This window comes from Heliangelus exortis, chromosome 5, assembly GCF_036169615.1.
Source record: "Heliangelus exortis chromosome 5, bHelExo1.hap1, whole genome shotgun sequence".
In the NCBI taxonomy this organism is placed as follows: domain Eukaryota; kingdom Metazoa; phylum Chordata; class Aves; order Apodiformes; family Trochilidae; genus Heliangelus; species Heliangelus exortis.
Genome location: NC_092426.1, coordinates 187338 through 203708, shown reverse-complemented (window position 1 = coordinate 203708; position 16371 = coordinate 187338). Strand labels below are relative to the sequence as shown.

Genomic DNA, 16371 nt, shown 5'->3' with positions numbered 1-16371 from the left:
CAACAGAAATGTGAGCCCTGGGGTAAACAGGGCTCACAAACATTTCAACCACCCCATCAAAATGTCTATAGGTCAGGCAGAGTGTGCTCTGCAGGCTTCCTGACAGCTGGGCAAACAGAGTCCCTGCACAGGATGGTGGGCAGCGAGGCTGGGGTGTCCCAGGGTGCCCACCATGTGCCCAGCCAGCCACTGCTCAGGTGCATCGACCCCCCTGGCTGGCCAAGTGACACTCTGGGGGGCTGGGGACCACACCATGGCTCTGTTAAGACTCAACACTAAGGCTCAGTGCTCACTGAAGACTATCACATGCCATGCAAAGAAACACAAGCTTCCCCATAAACTGATAGCCTCTGCAGAGATGTATTTCACTGCAAATCTCCTGCCCCACACAGAGAACTGTATGCACTGGGATTTTTATGGCTTTCTATTAAATTGCCCAAAGCCAGTGCTTTACATCAGACACAACTCCTCTGTGATTTCCAGGAACTTCTCCACAATGCAGGGTCCCAGGGAATGCATCTTGCAGAGGCAGTGCTGCCCCATCACCAGCATTGGGTGTGATCACACACACCTCAGACCCAGGGTCACAGCACAGCCCCAAGAGCCCAGAGCCAGGAGCAGCCCCAGGCACAGGGACAGCCACACCACCTGCAGCACGACCACTCCGAGGGAAGCCCAAGGAGGCACAGTAAGTGCTGGCCTGGGAGAAGACCAGCACTGCCTGTGCAATGGGGCTTGGGTGGGAACCACCAGTCACAGGGTGGTTTGGGTGGGAAGGGACCTTTACAGAGCATCCAGCCCAACCCCCCGCAGTGAGCAGGGACATCTCCAATCAGATCAGGGTGCTTAGAGCCCCATCCAACCTGACCTGGAATGTTTCCAAGGATGGGGCACCTCCCACCTCTCTGGGCAACCTGGGCCAGGGTCTCACCACCCTCACATCTCCTCACATCTAGTCTGAATGCACTCTTTTAGCTTACAACCATCACCCCTTGTTCTATTGCCACAGGCCATGCTAAAAGAAGCCACACACAGCTCCTGCACCAGGGAAGCATTGAAAGAGCTCCAGTGGAAGCTCTCCATTGGAATGACACTTGAGGTACAAGAAATACAACCTGAGGTGCTTAAGTTTTCAGAACAAACTATTGGGGAAAAAAAAAAAAAAAAAAGACTGCTTTATACCACTATGATAAGACAATAAGTAGCACTCTGTAACTTCCAAGTGCAAAAAGAGTTGTGAGGGCAATGGCAGCCTGAACAGCCATTTACACCAGGGTGTTGGGAACACAGAGCCCACCCAATGCCACACACACATGGGCTATGCACCCAGTCCTGCTCATCAAACCATGAGCTTAAACTTCTGTCTGGAACACAAGCAAACCTCCTCATCTCAGGCAACCAAAGTGATGCCACGGGGCAACTAGCCACATCATAGGAGTTTCCAACATGCACAAGACCCTGATGGGAGGGCTCCTCGCTGCTTGCTGATGTGGCGATGCTGAGAGGGGAGACCTATGTGGAGTCCTCTACGGTGCCCACCTGCAGTGAGAGATGGGTACATGCAGAGGAACAAGAGGAGATGGCACCCACAGAACTGGTCACTAAGTGTAGTCCTTGCCATGTGCCTGGGGATAAGGACAGACCTGTTTGGAGCTACCCAATCCATCACTGCTAAGGCCAGGGCATCAAGTGGCCAGCAGCCCAAAAAGGGGGCCCTGTGCAGGTGCTCTGCCACTGGAGCCTGGATTGGGGTTTGTGCTATTCTCATCTCATTTCCTGACACCACAGTGGTGCAAGATGCACATCTTTCTGTCAGCTTGCCAGGTGCATCCATGGCATCCAGAGCCCTGCTGTTCTCCCGAGCAGGTGCCCCTGGGCTGCAGACCCCTCTCCCCAGGCTGAGGCTCAAGGGGGCAGGAGGGAAGCACCCATCGTGGCTCTGCATCTACAGCTCGGACCCTGGTCCTGAGCCACGCGAGCAGCATCGCCGCAGCCAGGCACGGATGGAGATGAGATGCAACACTGACGTGTCAGGAGGAGCCTGAGCACAGCAGATCTGCCCACAGCACAGAAAAACAGCTCCGTACCGCACGGCAGAGCTGAATCACGGCCCCACAAAGAGGGCTCTCTTGTGAAACACCACACACCCGGCAGAGCCACTGAGTCACAGCTGACAAGGAGACAAATCCTGCTCGCCTTACTCAGACCTGCTCCCACGGAGCCGTGTCAGGGGGTCGTAACATCAAGTATTTAAAAAGCATGTTGGTGAAAACAAAAACAATGCAGCTACCAGAGCACCGACAGCACTGTTGACTGTGTTCCTTTGCTGGGGCAGGGACTTCGCAGAACCAGAAAAGACTCTCAAGTCTGGCTCAGTCCCGGAGGAGTTTAACCCACACCTCGACCACAGGCAGCTGAACATCTCAGCATTACCTCTCAGTGTTGTTAAAGAAATCTCATCCCAAATCCCAGCACCAGCAGAACTGTCACCAGGATACTGAAAACAGATCTGGGGGACTCCTCTCAGTGTGACTTTTTATACTGTGCTTTTTCTTTCTTGTATGTGTTTTCCTTGCATGTCTGCTGCTGGTCAGACTTCCTGAGACGGGAGGCACAGCTGCCACAGCTCACTGCTGCCAGCTCTGGTGTCAAGCTCGGGCCTCCTGCTCCTCTGCCCCCCCCTGGCCAAGCACAGAGACTAAGCAGAACAAAGAATTAGAAGTGAATACCCAGGGAATATCAGATAGCTGGCAACAATGCTGAGGCAATGGAAACTGAAGACTTCTATCTGTCACCATTCCAAAAGTCCAACATGATCTTGACAGAGAAGCATGAACAAAAACTTAAAGAGAAAAATAAAGCTATTTAATTTTAAAGTAAAGCTGGCTAATCATGTGTTTTCATGGAAATGCTTTGCTAACAGACAGTGAGTCCCTGGTGAGAAACTTCATCTGGAAGAGCAACCTCAGAAGCAAGGCACTGGACATGGGTTTTGCAGAACTACCACTGGCAACATGCTACACAATGAGAGAGGCATCCACTGAGACTCCCATTACTGCTGGAATTAGCCATTTGACAAATCACCTTTTGCATTATTCAGCCCGCTCGAGGCAAATATTATTTGTAGAGCGATTTATTTCAGGGGAACACAAGAGCTGTGGCCCAGGTCAGGGATGGTGGGCAGCCAGAACAGGGCAGGCAGGCAGGGAGCCTTTGGACACCACTCGTTCCCTCACACCCAGCTAAGTTATGGGTCAATTCAGTAAAGCTACTGACATGCAAACCTGTGCCTTCCAGTCCTTGGCAGGACCACAGGCTGGAGCTATCCCAGAAGAGTGCCCTGTCCTTGGGCTACAGCAGCCCAGGCAGGACCCCCCTGGAGAGCCCTGTTTCCACCCTCCCCTTGCCTCATTTCTCCCCCAAACACCAACCCCTCTCCCTCTCTTTGTAGTTCTCCAAGAACTGTCAGTCAGAGCTGTCACAGAGAATAAAGCCACTGCCATTACTATTTCATGACAGGCTGCAGGACAGTCACACAGCCATTACTGTCATCACCACAACACAACCAGCAATCCGTTTTGTTGTCTGGGATCACACCTGAGGCCTCTAGGAACCCCATAAGGCCTTCACTAGCTCCAGACAAATGTGTACATGGACACCAATGCACCCCTCTGCAGCTGGGATCTGTGGGAACACTTATGGGGGCCAAGAACCAGAGCACTGTCTTTCTATTTCAGTGCAAAGTCCAAGATTATTTTATACATATTTCTAGAAAGAATGGTTCACTGTTAGGCAACAAAACCTTATACTGGTTTGTATTTGGCTTTCTAGGGTTGAGCATGTCTCCAGCATTGCTCCTGTCCAACCACATTTCTTTCTGCTGTCCATCTACATGGACAACAGGCTTTTATTTCCAAAGCATCTTAGGTAACTACCTGAAGCATTCTTTTCCTTTAAAACACACACCCCTCCCCTCTCTTAGCACAAAAGTCATCAAATGGTGTCAGCAAGCACAGTTTAATAGCATGATACTGAAAAGTAATTTTACTATCAGCTAGAAAACTCTGAAGCCTGCAGAGGATATATTTAGATGTGTATAAATAGACAACACTCAGTGATGTCTGGTCAGAGTACAAATCTTCCCTAATGCATGGAATATGCCTGGCCCAAAATGCTTGAAGAGCACTTAGACAAGCCTCTTCTATTTGGCTCAAGTTCTGCAGGCCTGTTAATAGCAAAGCTATTAGAATGATTTTCTGGACCAGCTGCTTGCTCAGAGAATATTCAAAAGATTGCACTGTAAAGCTGAACCTGTTACCACATCTGAAAGCACAGGCAATATTGATCAGCAATGGAAAGCCATTAGTTCTCCAGAGTCTGAAACATCTCCATGTGCCCCCATGGGTGGGCAATCCCCCCCAGGCACCTCAGGTGCTCCATCTTCCCAAGGTGCAGGCACCCTTGCTTGCCAAGCCCATCCCTCTTGGCACACCTCCCTGCATCTCCTCTGCTCTTGGGGAGAAACCTCACACTTCAGCCACCAAAGTGGCAGGAGCTCAGAGGAACCCTGGTTGGGGGAGACCTGGCTCCTTCTTGCCATGCTGTTCTGCCACATTTCCTCTCAATTCCCTCTGCTTTATACACCTACCAGCCCTGCTCCTGAGTGGGACAGCCACCCCTTGCCCTTCCTCCCCTCTCTGATCACTCTGCCCTGTCACCATTCACCCCTTTGGTGACCAATGGCACCAGCTACAGACAACAGGCTCAAACCAAGCCCCCAGAAAACCATTCTGAACAGCACTGCACCCCAGTCCAGCCCTGCTCCTGGTGACAAACAGGACAGGAGCTCCCAGCCTAGCAGCTCTCCTGGAACAGGACAGCTGGAAACCACTCCTGGAGCTCCATGTGGCTGGGCCAACAGGTGAACTTCTTCAGCCTTGGACTTGCACTTGTTCCTGAAACACCCAGGGTTTACTTCCACTAACTGCGCTGCCATGATAAAAACAGTCACTGCTCTTTCTGCAAGCAGAAAGGCGAGCTAATATGCCAGGAGAAGCTTCTTAGTGAGGCTTGTGACTCCAGGCCTAACGGGCAAGCTCTGATGCATTTTGATACAGTCTTACGCATTTAAATGCATTTATTATGCCTTTAAACAAATGCATAATCCCTTGAGTACAGTATATATTTAGAAACATAGATCAGGAAGGTGTTTGGGCACTGAGAACACTTGGGCTCTGCTATGGTTCCCTGTGCAGAATCAAACCTGACTCCCAGCCCAGCAGAGGTTGCCGGGCCAGGCCCCAGAGCCCAGAGCACACCTCCACCTACCAGGACAGACCACAGCAGCACCACTGAGCTGAGGGCTGACACCAAGGCAAAGCCCAGACACAGCTCACAGCATCTCTAAGCCACTATGAAGCCCGACCAGAGGCAGTTCAAGATGCATATAGCCCCAAGCACCCCAGTTCAGGGCAGCCCAGGCGTGCTGAGATGCAGCAGAACCATGGCAGCACTGGTTCCATTAGCATAGCCAGTTTGGGCATCTCATCACCATACTCCTAGACACATCCACAGCCAGGACCACTGCTGCCCAAGCCACCCAGGGCCCCACCATGGACAGGCAGCCACCTCTGCATACATCACAGTAGCCAAGAAGGCTCTAGAGACCCAGGATGGATCCACCTTGTCTCACTAGTTTGTTGCCTGGCTGCACTGACTTGAGCAGGCCTGGGCAAGCCAGCACTCACTCCAGAGAAGAGGAAGAAGGCAAGGGAGTGGGAGAGAAAACCCTGCTGCCCAGTGCCACAGTTGGCACTGAGAAAGGGCAGTGTCCATGCCAACACAGACCATGTGCCTCCCAGCCCATACTGGCCAGCAGTATCACTGAAGGGGCTTCCATAACTGCTCCAGCCCAGCCATTCCTGTGCCTCCTCAGGCATGACAGCCCCAAACCAGGCCTCCCCTCTGCGGCCTCTGCTCAGCTCCAGCTGCTCATGGGAGCCAGGACATTTGTGTGCTCCTGACATCAACATGGCTGCGAGGCTTGCGCTGGCTCCTCTACAACTGCTCTGCCATCTCCCCTAACAGGAACCTTCCAGCAGGAAAAAAAAAAAAAAAGGTTCATCTTGTCCTACATTTGCTTTCCCGCAGAAGAGAAGTATTCACTACACAGAGGAGGGAGGGGAAAAGAGAGCAGAGCAGTTCACAGGTATCCTGGTACGCTGGGGACCACCGGCATCCCTCCAAGACAGAGGAGCCAGGGGAGAGGTGTGCGCCTGGGCAGGAGCTGCGGGACGGGGTGATCCTCGAGAGGGCAGGGGGCAGCGAGGGGCGGAAGCGCGGATCTCCCCCTCCCTCCCTACGAAGAGAGCCCCGCACGGGCCGGGGCAGCCCAGCCGTCCGCGGCCCCGGGCCCCGCCGGAGAGTCCCGGGTGGCTCCGCGAAGGGCGGCGGCCCCGGGCAGCGCCCGCCTCGCCTCGCCCCTCTGCAGCGTTCCGCGGATTCCCCGCCGAGCTCCCGCCCAGGGCCCGGCCCGGTCCGACCCAGCGGTGCCGGCGCTTCCCGGCCGGCGGCAGCAGCGCTCCGCGGCGCGGAGGGGGCGGCGGCTCCACGGCACCGGCGGCCCTGCAGCACCCCCAGCCGCGGGCGGCCGCCGGCGCCGTCCCGCGGGCAGCGGCGGCAGCGCGGCCCGGCCCGGCCCGGCCCGGCCCGGTCGGTCCGCGGGGCACCCGCCCCGCTGCGCAGCCTCCGCGCCGCTCCGCACCCCAAACACTCCGCGGCCGCCGCCCTGCCGGGAGGGGATCCGGCCGCCGTCTTCCCCGGCCCGTCCCGTCCCGGCGCCGCCCGCCGCGCTGCGGGGCTCGCCCTGCCCGGGGCTCGGGACCCCGCCGCGGCCGCCCACCCCCCCGCTCCACCCGCGCCCCTGTCCCCTGTGAATAAGTACCGCGGGCTGCAATGCAGATGGAGCCGGGCACGGCCGCCCGCCGCGATTACCTGGCGCCTCCGGGGAAGGACGGCGTCCGGAGCGCTTCCCCTGCAGGTGCGGCTGGGCTCCGCCGGGCTCCGGGGTCTGGCGGCGGGCAGGCTGGCCGCCTCTCCGCCCTGTGCCGGCGCTCAGCAGCCGCATCCTAGAGCGGCCGAACGGCGGCCGGCGGCCGGGGCGGGCAGGGCGGCCCCCGCGGACGGCCCCCCGCGGCGGCGGGCAGCGCACATGCACACGCGATGGGGCGGGGGGGGGCCCGGGGCAGGCGGCGGCGCAGCCCCCCGCGCCCGCCGGCCGCTGACCTTGCCGTGTACCTGCGCCAGGGTAATCCTCGCCGAGCGCTGCCGCCGCTCCGCGCCCCGCTGCGTAATCCTGCGCGCCGGGGCGCTGCCGCTGGACGGACGGACGGACGGACGGACAGACGGACGGGGACGGGGGCGAGGGAGGGCGGCCGGGGTCAGCCCTGCCGCCGGGCCGGCGACTCCCGGGGGGAAGGGGGGGTGCAGCTACAGCGGAGCGGCCGCACAGCGCGCAGGGGCGGCAGGGCCATGCGGCTCCGCGCCGCTCCGCGCCGGGCGCGATCAGGCGGAGCAGCCGCGGCGGCGGGCGCTGCGGCGGGGCAGGGCGGGGTGCTCGGCGCCCGCGGCTCGGCCCTCCGTGCCCGCAGTTGCTGCGCCCATCCTCCGCGCCGGCGGCTGCCGCCCGGCCCCGGGCAGCCGCGCCGCTCGCTGCAGCATGGAGGCAGCCGCCGCCTCCCCCGCGCCGCGCCGCGCCGGGGCGGGCCGGAGGACCGGGCGCCTCCCCGCCCCGCCGCACGCACGGCTGAGCCGCAGCCGCCCGCCCGCCCGGCCGCCGCGCAGACGTGCCGCCAGGCCGCCCCCCGCCACGCCGCGCCGGGACAGGGAGTGGGACTGTGCTCCGCCGGGCGGGGACCGGGCAGCGGCACCGGCACGGACACCGGCACGGACACGGACACGCCTCCGCCTGCCCCGCCGGGAACCGAGAGGGGCCGCGGCCGTCTCCCTCCGCCAGGAGCTCCGCGGGGCAGCAGCAGCGTGCGGGGGCCGCTGTCGTCCAACCGGGTGCCTCGGGGTTCGACCTGAGTGTTTCTCCGGAACGTGCACCGGCAGAATAAGCCCGCCGTGGCGGAGCAGAGGCGGAGGGTAAGAGAAGACGGCGGCGGCAGTTGGGCTGTGCCCGGGCTGGTGACGGGCTCCTGCGGCGGGCAGGCACCGGCACCTGTCCGCAGCCTGCCTGCGGACCCCACGAGTCGTGACACCGGACTTGTAGGAAGGGACGATCCCGGCAGGAAAAGGAAAGGCTGGGTTATCGTTGGGGTCAATGTATTTGGAAGCTTTTAGTAATTTAGTGATCGTTGTCTGGCTCCGGGGATCTCAGAGAGAGAGAGCGCATTTCATGCTACAAAATACGGACACCTTTCTCTAATGCTCTTTTGAGATAAGCTGGAGGTGCTGTTGCAGGACCCGAAACAGAGCAGCAAGAGGAGCCTTGGAGAGGAGCTCCCGAACCTCCTCAGTTGCCGGTGACCCTGAACCTGGAGGGAGGCAACGCTCGGAAAATTGGTCGCCATCTCCTCGGACACCCTTCTCTCAGGATTGCAGGCAGCTGCCCACTCCCCTGTGGCTCCCAGCTCTGACTGGGTTCTGCAGTCCAAGCACCGAGGGTGGTGTCGGCTGCCGGACCAGTATGCGGGGCATCACTGCTGCAGGGTGCAGGGGAGAGCTCGTCAACTGCCCTGGACGCTGGGAGGCAAGAGAAGCAATGTTGCTGGGACACAATGGCGTTTTGCTGGGGATGCATGTGGTCGGAGCCCCTTCCCAGAAAATGAAAGATACAGGGACAGTCTTCGTGCCTCTCTGCTCATGCAGTGCAGAAGATGTTTGTGCCTGGGGATGCAACGCCTGGTGTTGGTGCCGGAGAAAAAAGGGAACACAGCACTTCTCTCAGGCTATGGTCTGCCCATGCGACCTGAGGAATTTGCTCGCCTTCACAGTTCTGAAGTAAAAAGAGTTTTTTTCTGTGGTCTCCACGGTAGTGTGTGACCCTGGGCGAAAGGAGAAACACACTGCCCAGAGCAGCAGCCTTCCAGCAGTTCCTGAAGCTGCCCTGGGCCTGGCAGCCGTGCTGGGTCTTCTAAGTTAGTTTTTATCTCTATGTCCCAGCTGCTGTTTGATGGAGCTGGCTCAGGTCCTTGTAGGGGCAGGAAGGATAAAGTGCTGGCAAGAGGGAATGACTCTAAATCTTCTACTCCCTTGAGGGAAAACTCATTTTTGCTAGGGCTGGCTCTGCGGTTACTCTCCCTAACACTCAGTTCTATCACTCTTGTCCTCTGGAGCTGGAGACAGTCACATACTTGGCCCTGGTTCAGTTTTCACAGCATGCTCTCCCCTGGAGAGGGCTGGGAGACAAGAAGATGCTTGGTGGTAAAATGTCTGTTATCTTGGCTGATGTCTACCAGATCAGACAGTTCTCTGCTGCCCCAGGAGCAGGGTAGCTGGCTTGATGGTGACACCAGCTGTGTGGCTGGCACTGGGAAGGGAAGCCAGTGTCTGGGTATGGCTTCCCTGGCTAAAAGGAAATTCAGAAGCCCAGTGGAAATTCGGTGGAAGCTTGTGCTCAGAACTTTGTGTATTCTGGAGAGTAAATTTGCTTCTGCCATCCGGCACAACCACACTGTGAGGATTGCTTCAGGACTGCTCTGAGTTGGTACCATTACAACACAATGCAGAGACTCGGAGTCCTCAGAGACAGCTACTGTAATGTCCTGTGCTCCCTGGCCTCAGCACTGTGATCAAGGGCTGATGCAGCCTCTTTGACAGCCTGAAATCCATGTTGGATGTGGGACTGAAGTGGCATTACCGCCCTGTTAACATCCTCAGTGGAAGAACTGCTCCTTCCTGGAGTATCTGGGAGTTGTGGACATGCTAAGGAGGTTCTGTCCATGCTGCATGAGGTGGACAGCCAGTCTGCCATGTCACTGGATGTATCCACAGTGACAGTTCTGACTTTGTGTATGCACTTGTTTCTTCCAGCCACCTCCCACTCCCTCACCTTGTAATCAGCCTGCTGTGTGGGTGCTGTCCTACAGCAGCTACAGGGCAGATGCTGGTGTCTTCATTTGAAAGCTGGACAGCCTCAAGAGTATTGGGATGCTCTTGGCTGTGATCTGCCAAGGTCAGCAGGTGTAGCTCTTTGGCTAGAGTGAAACCCCAGCATCTCTCAAACTGGAGTAGTCAATGTTGCAATTTAATCAATGTCTGAGCACATCAGTGACTCCTGACCTGTGTGACCACACATGACTGTTGTGGTGTTTCAGGTCATATCCTGAAACCATCCCCCTCCCTCTGGTTACCCCTGCCCTGAGGTCGCTCCCTGAGGCTCTCATGGCTGCCTGGGTGACACCACAGAGGGTGTCTGCCTGCACACTCCCATTGATGTCGGGGGGTAGGCTGTTTGGGGAAAGACCTCAGTGCCCAGCAAAGGGGCAGCTCTGTGGGGGGAGAGCCACAGTGTGCCTGGCAGTGTACCCCAAATGCTTGGCAGTGTACACCTTGGGGATGCTGTTCTTGGGGACACCCCACTCCTGCCAGGGCCCAGCCATCATGTACCTTGCCCATTACCCTTCCTAGTAAGCAGTACTATCAGCTTTGTCTTACTCTAGCATCCAAGTATGGTGTTAATTGCTTTTATCCTCGTAGACCCAGTAACTCATTAACCTAAAATCTTCCCTTTAAAAAATAACTTTATCCCCCCCCGAAAAAGGGGGAGCTTCTTGAAGAAAATGCTTTGTACAAATAATACAGAGAGCACTCTTTATGACCCTTAACCACAGACGTGGGCACAGTGCCACCTCACTGCAGCTGGCTGCTTACAGAATGCTGTGCCCTCTGAGCTGGTTCCCCACACCTCCCAGACCCACACATGTGCCCTCCACGGTGGTCACAGGGGGCTGCTGGTCCCTCACCCCTTCAGACCTCCTGCCTGGTCCCACCTTTCAAACCAGAGGCATTCTTGGAGCTGGGGCTGAAGCAGGTAGTCTCGTCGGTAGTCACTGTCGGGCAGGCAAAGCTGAACATTTCCATCGAGAAAGGAGAAACCCCTCCTGAAGGAGTGACGATCTAGGCATGCATCACTCCCACCAAGCAGAGTGCTTTACATGGGTACCAGCATCCTTGTCTGGCTGGGCAGCTCGGCGCGTTATCCGCCGTGCTGCGTGTGCAGCCTAAAGGCGCCGGGCAGCAGTGCAGCAGCATCGCGATGCAGTGTGCAGCATCCCTGATGGAGCTCGGAGGCAAAGAGGCAGTAAATGTTGCTCTTGAAGACAAACTGTTGTACCTCATCAAAAGATATTTGGAAACCCTTGTGTTTACTCATCCTTACAAGAAGGAAATTCAGTGTCTTAATCACTGAAATATCAAATGCTGCTCTGGGAGGAGCAGATCCCCTCCCCCGGAGCACCTGGAAAGGGGGAGCGCTGCGGGCTGGAGCCCAGCACCAGCCTCTCCCCGCGGGAGCACTGAAGCGTGTTGCGTTACCCCGGTACTTGTTTCCTGGGGATTTTTTTTCATTTTTTTTTCCGTTTTAAATTCTTTAGTCCGTAAGATGGGGGAGCTGTTGCATTGTACAAAAAATGGCAGAGACCGCTCCTGCTGGTTCCAGGCATCGCAGGTTCCAGGCTGCAGCAGGCAGGAGGTGAAGCCTCCCCGTCTGCCAGGAGAGGCTGCAGCAGGCACCGGCACTATGCAGAACCACGGGGCACTCAGCTATCACTCTCACCAGCTGGGGCGAGCATCGCATAAACCTGGCTCAGGGGAACAGGTTTTGGAGAGGCTCCTTCCTCATTATTAGTTCTAATTTTATTTAAAGTGAACCGGCGCTGCATCTCTACCCAGGTGAGTGGTGAACATTACCACATGGGTCTTTGGTGCCTCCTGGAAGCCTTGCTCTGCACACACACATGAGGGATAAAATAAAGCACAGATATACTCTTTGTTGTAGTTTTGCTGGGGTTTTTTTGGTTTGTTTTGTTTTTTAAATCTCCTGCATGATTATATCAAGATTTCTACCAGTTGGTACCTGCCTTTCAAAAAAAAGTGTGTATTTCGGTACTTCTCAATTGGTAGATCTAAGCTGGAGGACTAACAGTAATGCTGATACAGTAATAGTGATCTAGCACATGTAAGAATTTTGCATGGCTTGAGCCTTTGTCTGGGAAATACCTTGAGAAAAGTTTGCAGAGCCTGCTGAGAGCCTTACCTCTTCAGCCTCAAACCCTCTGGGCTCTGGTGAAGGGAATGGAGTGGCTGAGGTAAGGGCACCCTTCCCTGCCTGCCCCTCCCTGCTGCTGGGAGTATCTGGGTGAGTCCTTCACACCTTAATAACCTTCTCCCTTAACAATCTCACTCTCCTCCTGTCAGGTTTTTGGGATCTGGTCTTTTAAAATCTTTCTTAGTCACATTTCTTTCTTCTGCAATTTATTCATTCTTTCTCAAGGTGACTTCTCAGTAGAAAATAGCAAAATCAACATCACCAGCCTGCTCAAATTCCCTGAGCATGCTTGCTGCTCTGTAGGAGCCATGTGAAGAGCTCATTTCCATAATAGACAAAAAAATTGTTTGCTCGTCTACCAGTTGCTGATTTCACTGTTTTCCTCAAGCCAAATCTTGCATGGAAAAAACTATCCAGTAATTCAAGCCATTTGCACTGCCTTCCTTCTCTCCCTGTCCTATCTCCTCTCTTATGTCCAAGCCACACGCTAAGGGCTCATGTTCAGCTGGCTGATGGGAGAGTAAAGAACTAGTATTTATGCCTACAGGGAAAAAAAAAAAATCTTTTACTTACAGTCCTTTTACTTACAGGCTACAGTATTTAATTTACAGTCTTTACAGTGTCAGTGTAAAGCCTGGAGAAGCTCACCCCTGCTATAACCACACTGAAGAAAAAAAACTACATGAAAATGAGTCAATTTGTCACTGCAAAATTTTATTCCTGAATGCAGACAAGGTCTAATTTTATCTGATGTTTTGCTCCGCAGACCAGTCATGTGATGTTCCATTGGAACAGGAGGAAAAAGCAGATTTAATTATTATTAGGCTTTAGTATCCCAAACAAGAAAAACTGGAAAAATAATAAGGTAACTAATATTTTGGGGAAGTTGCTAATTGGAAAAAAAAATAGAGATGGAGGCAAAAGAAGTCTAGTCATAACTCTTCAAAAGAGAGTGAGCTGGAGTCTGGCATGGATCCCCACAGCTTCTGAGCTTGTTCAATTAAAATCAACACTGAATGGGTTCTCTTTCATTTCCATTACTCAAGCTGCATTCTTCAAAGGGATAGCAAATGAGTGATATGCATATGAAAGAACCATGGAGTATGAAATTACAAAATGATACAGGGTTTGGATATTTGCACTTTGAGATATTAAATCTTCTGAAGGAAAATATTTGAGCAAATTCTGAATAAAGAACCCTACAGAGGAAGAAGGAAGAGCTGCGATATAAATCTAATAAGGAAGACACTGAGCAATTTCCAAGCGCTATTGAATTACTTGGTTTAACCATGACTCCGCAATCCCAGATTTACTCCTCTGTCTGGCTGGGGCAGCAAGCACATTTTAACAACCTTTCCAGCCCCATCTCTGTGCCCAGGGGCAGCCCATGGGGAGTGCCCACACATCCTCCTCCAGCACCCCACAGGCATCCCCTGTCTCACACTGGGACACACAAAGCCTCAGCTGCCCGGCTGCTCTTGGATCCACTTCCAAGGCCTTTTGGGAGAGCTGGTGTTTTGTACCCTCCAGCAGGGGGGTTGGGTTAGCATCTCCGCGACTCTGTAGGTTCTGATGAAACTGCCCAGCACTTGATCTGCAGCGGTGCTGGCAGCGGGGACAGCAAACTGCAGGGGACAGCGGCTGCATCGAGGACCTGTGGCTTTTTCTGGCCACCTCTCCTGCTCTGACGCAACCGCGCTGCTCCAAAATCAGCCAAAATCTGAGGAGGAGTCATGTGAACAGGCACGAGGTGCCAGGTATCCCCATTGTTTCTTATTTCTGAGTGGGTGTGAGGGGAGGGCTGGTGCTACCTGCTGCAGAGCTGTGCCTGTTCTTGGTCTCAGTCTGACAGCCTGCTTTATTTGTATTATTACGTGCAGGTTAAAAGGCATTAAAAGTCACCTGACTGGCAGCAGATCATCTGGTGTTTTCAGGAATACACGGCATGGAAAACACTTAGACAATTGCCTTAGAAAACTCCTGGTCCTGGTGGTCTCTCTAATCACAAAAGGCTGCCATGCTGTGTTTAAAAATCTCAGAATGCCATGGCTGGATGGTAATTAGTGGTAATTGTCTCACACACAGGCACTGTATTTGAATATTAACTCCCTTTACCAGAGTCAGGGAGATCAGGGACGCCTGGGTCAAGGACCGTCACTGTTAATTACCCTTTTCCTCCTCCTGTTGCTAGCACAAGCTTCTCAGCAGCTTCTGCTGGGGTTGACCTTTCAAGGAGAGGATGCTCAGTCCTGCAAGGTCTTAAGCACCACAGCACCATGCTCAGGCAGCAGAAACACATTCAAATGCTGCATCCCAGGTCCCCTTCAGAAGTGGCAAGCACAGATTTTTATTTCTTAAGAAATAAAGGTATATAGTCCCTGGTCTGACCTGCTCCAGAGCTCAGGCCAAGAGCCACATGCTCGAGCTGTTTACTGCCGTTTGAAGTTCTTCTGGAGATGAACCCAGGCTGGGTTAAAGAAAATAGCTTCAATGGACAAAACTTGAATGGCTCCTTGGGTAAGTTGCTCCAATGACTTAGTATCCTAATTGTTAAAAATGTGTATGTTCTACTTTTAAGTTTCCTGTTGTAGCTTCCAGACATGGATTTTCTTTTCTTTTTTCAGTGTTTAGTCCATGAAGAGAAATGTTTCTCAGGCACTGGGTGACATTTGCTAGTGTGCTGTGTGTGGCCATGGGAGGACAGGAGGAGGTCAGGGCACATTGAGGGCCAGGAGCAATCCTGCCCTGGCTGGGTGCCCATGAAATCCACACAGGGGAAGCTGGAGAGCAAAAGCATTGCTGAAACTGCTTCGGAAGCTTGATGAAACATGGCTGCTAAAATGGGGCTGATCATCTGAAAACGCTGTGGACCTCTGCAGATCAGGGCTACTGGAGAGCCCAGGGACCCAGCAGCCCACAGACACCATGTCCCAGCCCTCAGCCACCACCCTGCTCCCCGTTCCTGAGCATCACCCTCCTCTGCCCTGGTGCTTGTTCCCTGCCTGCTCAGTGGAGCCTCTGCCTGGCCCATCTCTGCCCTCCAGGAGATGTGTCAGTATCCAACAACTGGTCAGATGCTCTGTCTCCTACAAGGAACACCTCCACCACGGTTATTTTGCAGAAGACAAGGATGCAGGGCCTGTATGAAGTCAGTGAGCAATATGAATACACAATGTGAACATGTGTGCTGTGTACAGAAACATGAAATTATGCAGGAAATGGGAACTACATCTCCAGAAAACGTCCTTTACGGAGCAGTGACCGAGCTCTTCCGATAGCTGTGGGGAGCAGCAGCGGTCCCTGCACACCGACGAAAAGGCAGCTACCTCCCCTCTGTGCTGGAGGTAACCCCCTTCAGAGCTGCCTCTCCTGTTCCCCAGCCAGCCCTGCAGCAGGGTTCCCGGCTCAGCCCCTGCACCCGCAGCGCTCCCTGTGTCCCCGCACCCGGGCTGCGCTCCGCATCGCCAGCGGCAGCAGCTGCATGGAGAGCATCTCCCGCGCATCTCCCGCCTGCCGCGGCTCCTGCAGCTCTGAGGAGCCGGCAGAGGAGCTGGTCCGGTCCTGACACTCTGCTTACCCCGGTGGGAGGGGGCTGGAGCACCGACACCCAGCACAAATCCCCCTGCTCGGCCCCACGCACAGGCAGCACCCGGGGCCGGGAGGTGGCATTCCACAGCCTCTGTCTCCATAAATGCCTTCCCTTTCCCCACCATCTGTCTCCATTGGTGTTCAACACCTCAGCCTCACCAAACCCGCAGCCGAGCAGTAGATCAGCTCTTGTTTGGTGTGCCAGACACCGATCTCGTCCCCAGCCCTGGCATAGAGCAGGACCCTTCCTCTCCTCTGTGCTGCTGATCGCCCTTCCCCTGGCATTCAACCTGCTTTGCAAGGACCCCGTTTTCTTTTTCTTCTGGAAATCTTCGCTTTCTCTAAGATTTTCACTGTCTCCAAGATGTAGTTCCCTTTGGTGGATAATCTTATCCCTACCCTTTGCAGGTTTTCTCACTCCTTATGTTCTCTTTACAACCATTCATCCATTTGAGGCAACTTCACTCAATTTCTCCCTTTTGTGGAGGAGCCTAAATAAAGCTGTGCACAGA

The 16371-nt window shown here is 54.8% G+C and overlaps 1 protein-coding gene across 3 annotated transcripts in view; it reads right to left on the bottom strand.

Annotated features, from left to right (window-relative positions):
* Positions 1 to 7387, bottom strand: part of LRFN5 (leucine rich repeat and fibronectin type III domain containing 5) — a 39617-nt gene extending 32230 nt beyond the window's left edge. For 2 of the 3 annotated variants that reach the window (XM_071745074.1, XM_071745071.1), the window contains exon 1: positions 6994 to 7084. The gene's annotated coding sequence lies outside the window, so the exon portion shown is untranslated. Of the gene's footprint in view, positions 1 to 6993; positions 7085 to 7296 lie in introns of those variants that run through there. The other variant, XM_071745073.1, reaches the window with a different exon arrangement.
* Between the last annotated feature and the right edge of the window lie 8984 nt (positions 7388 to 16371).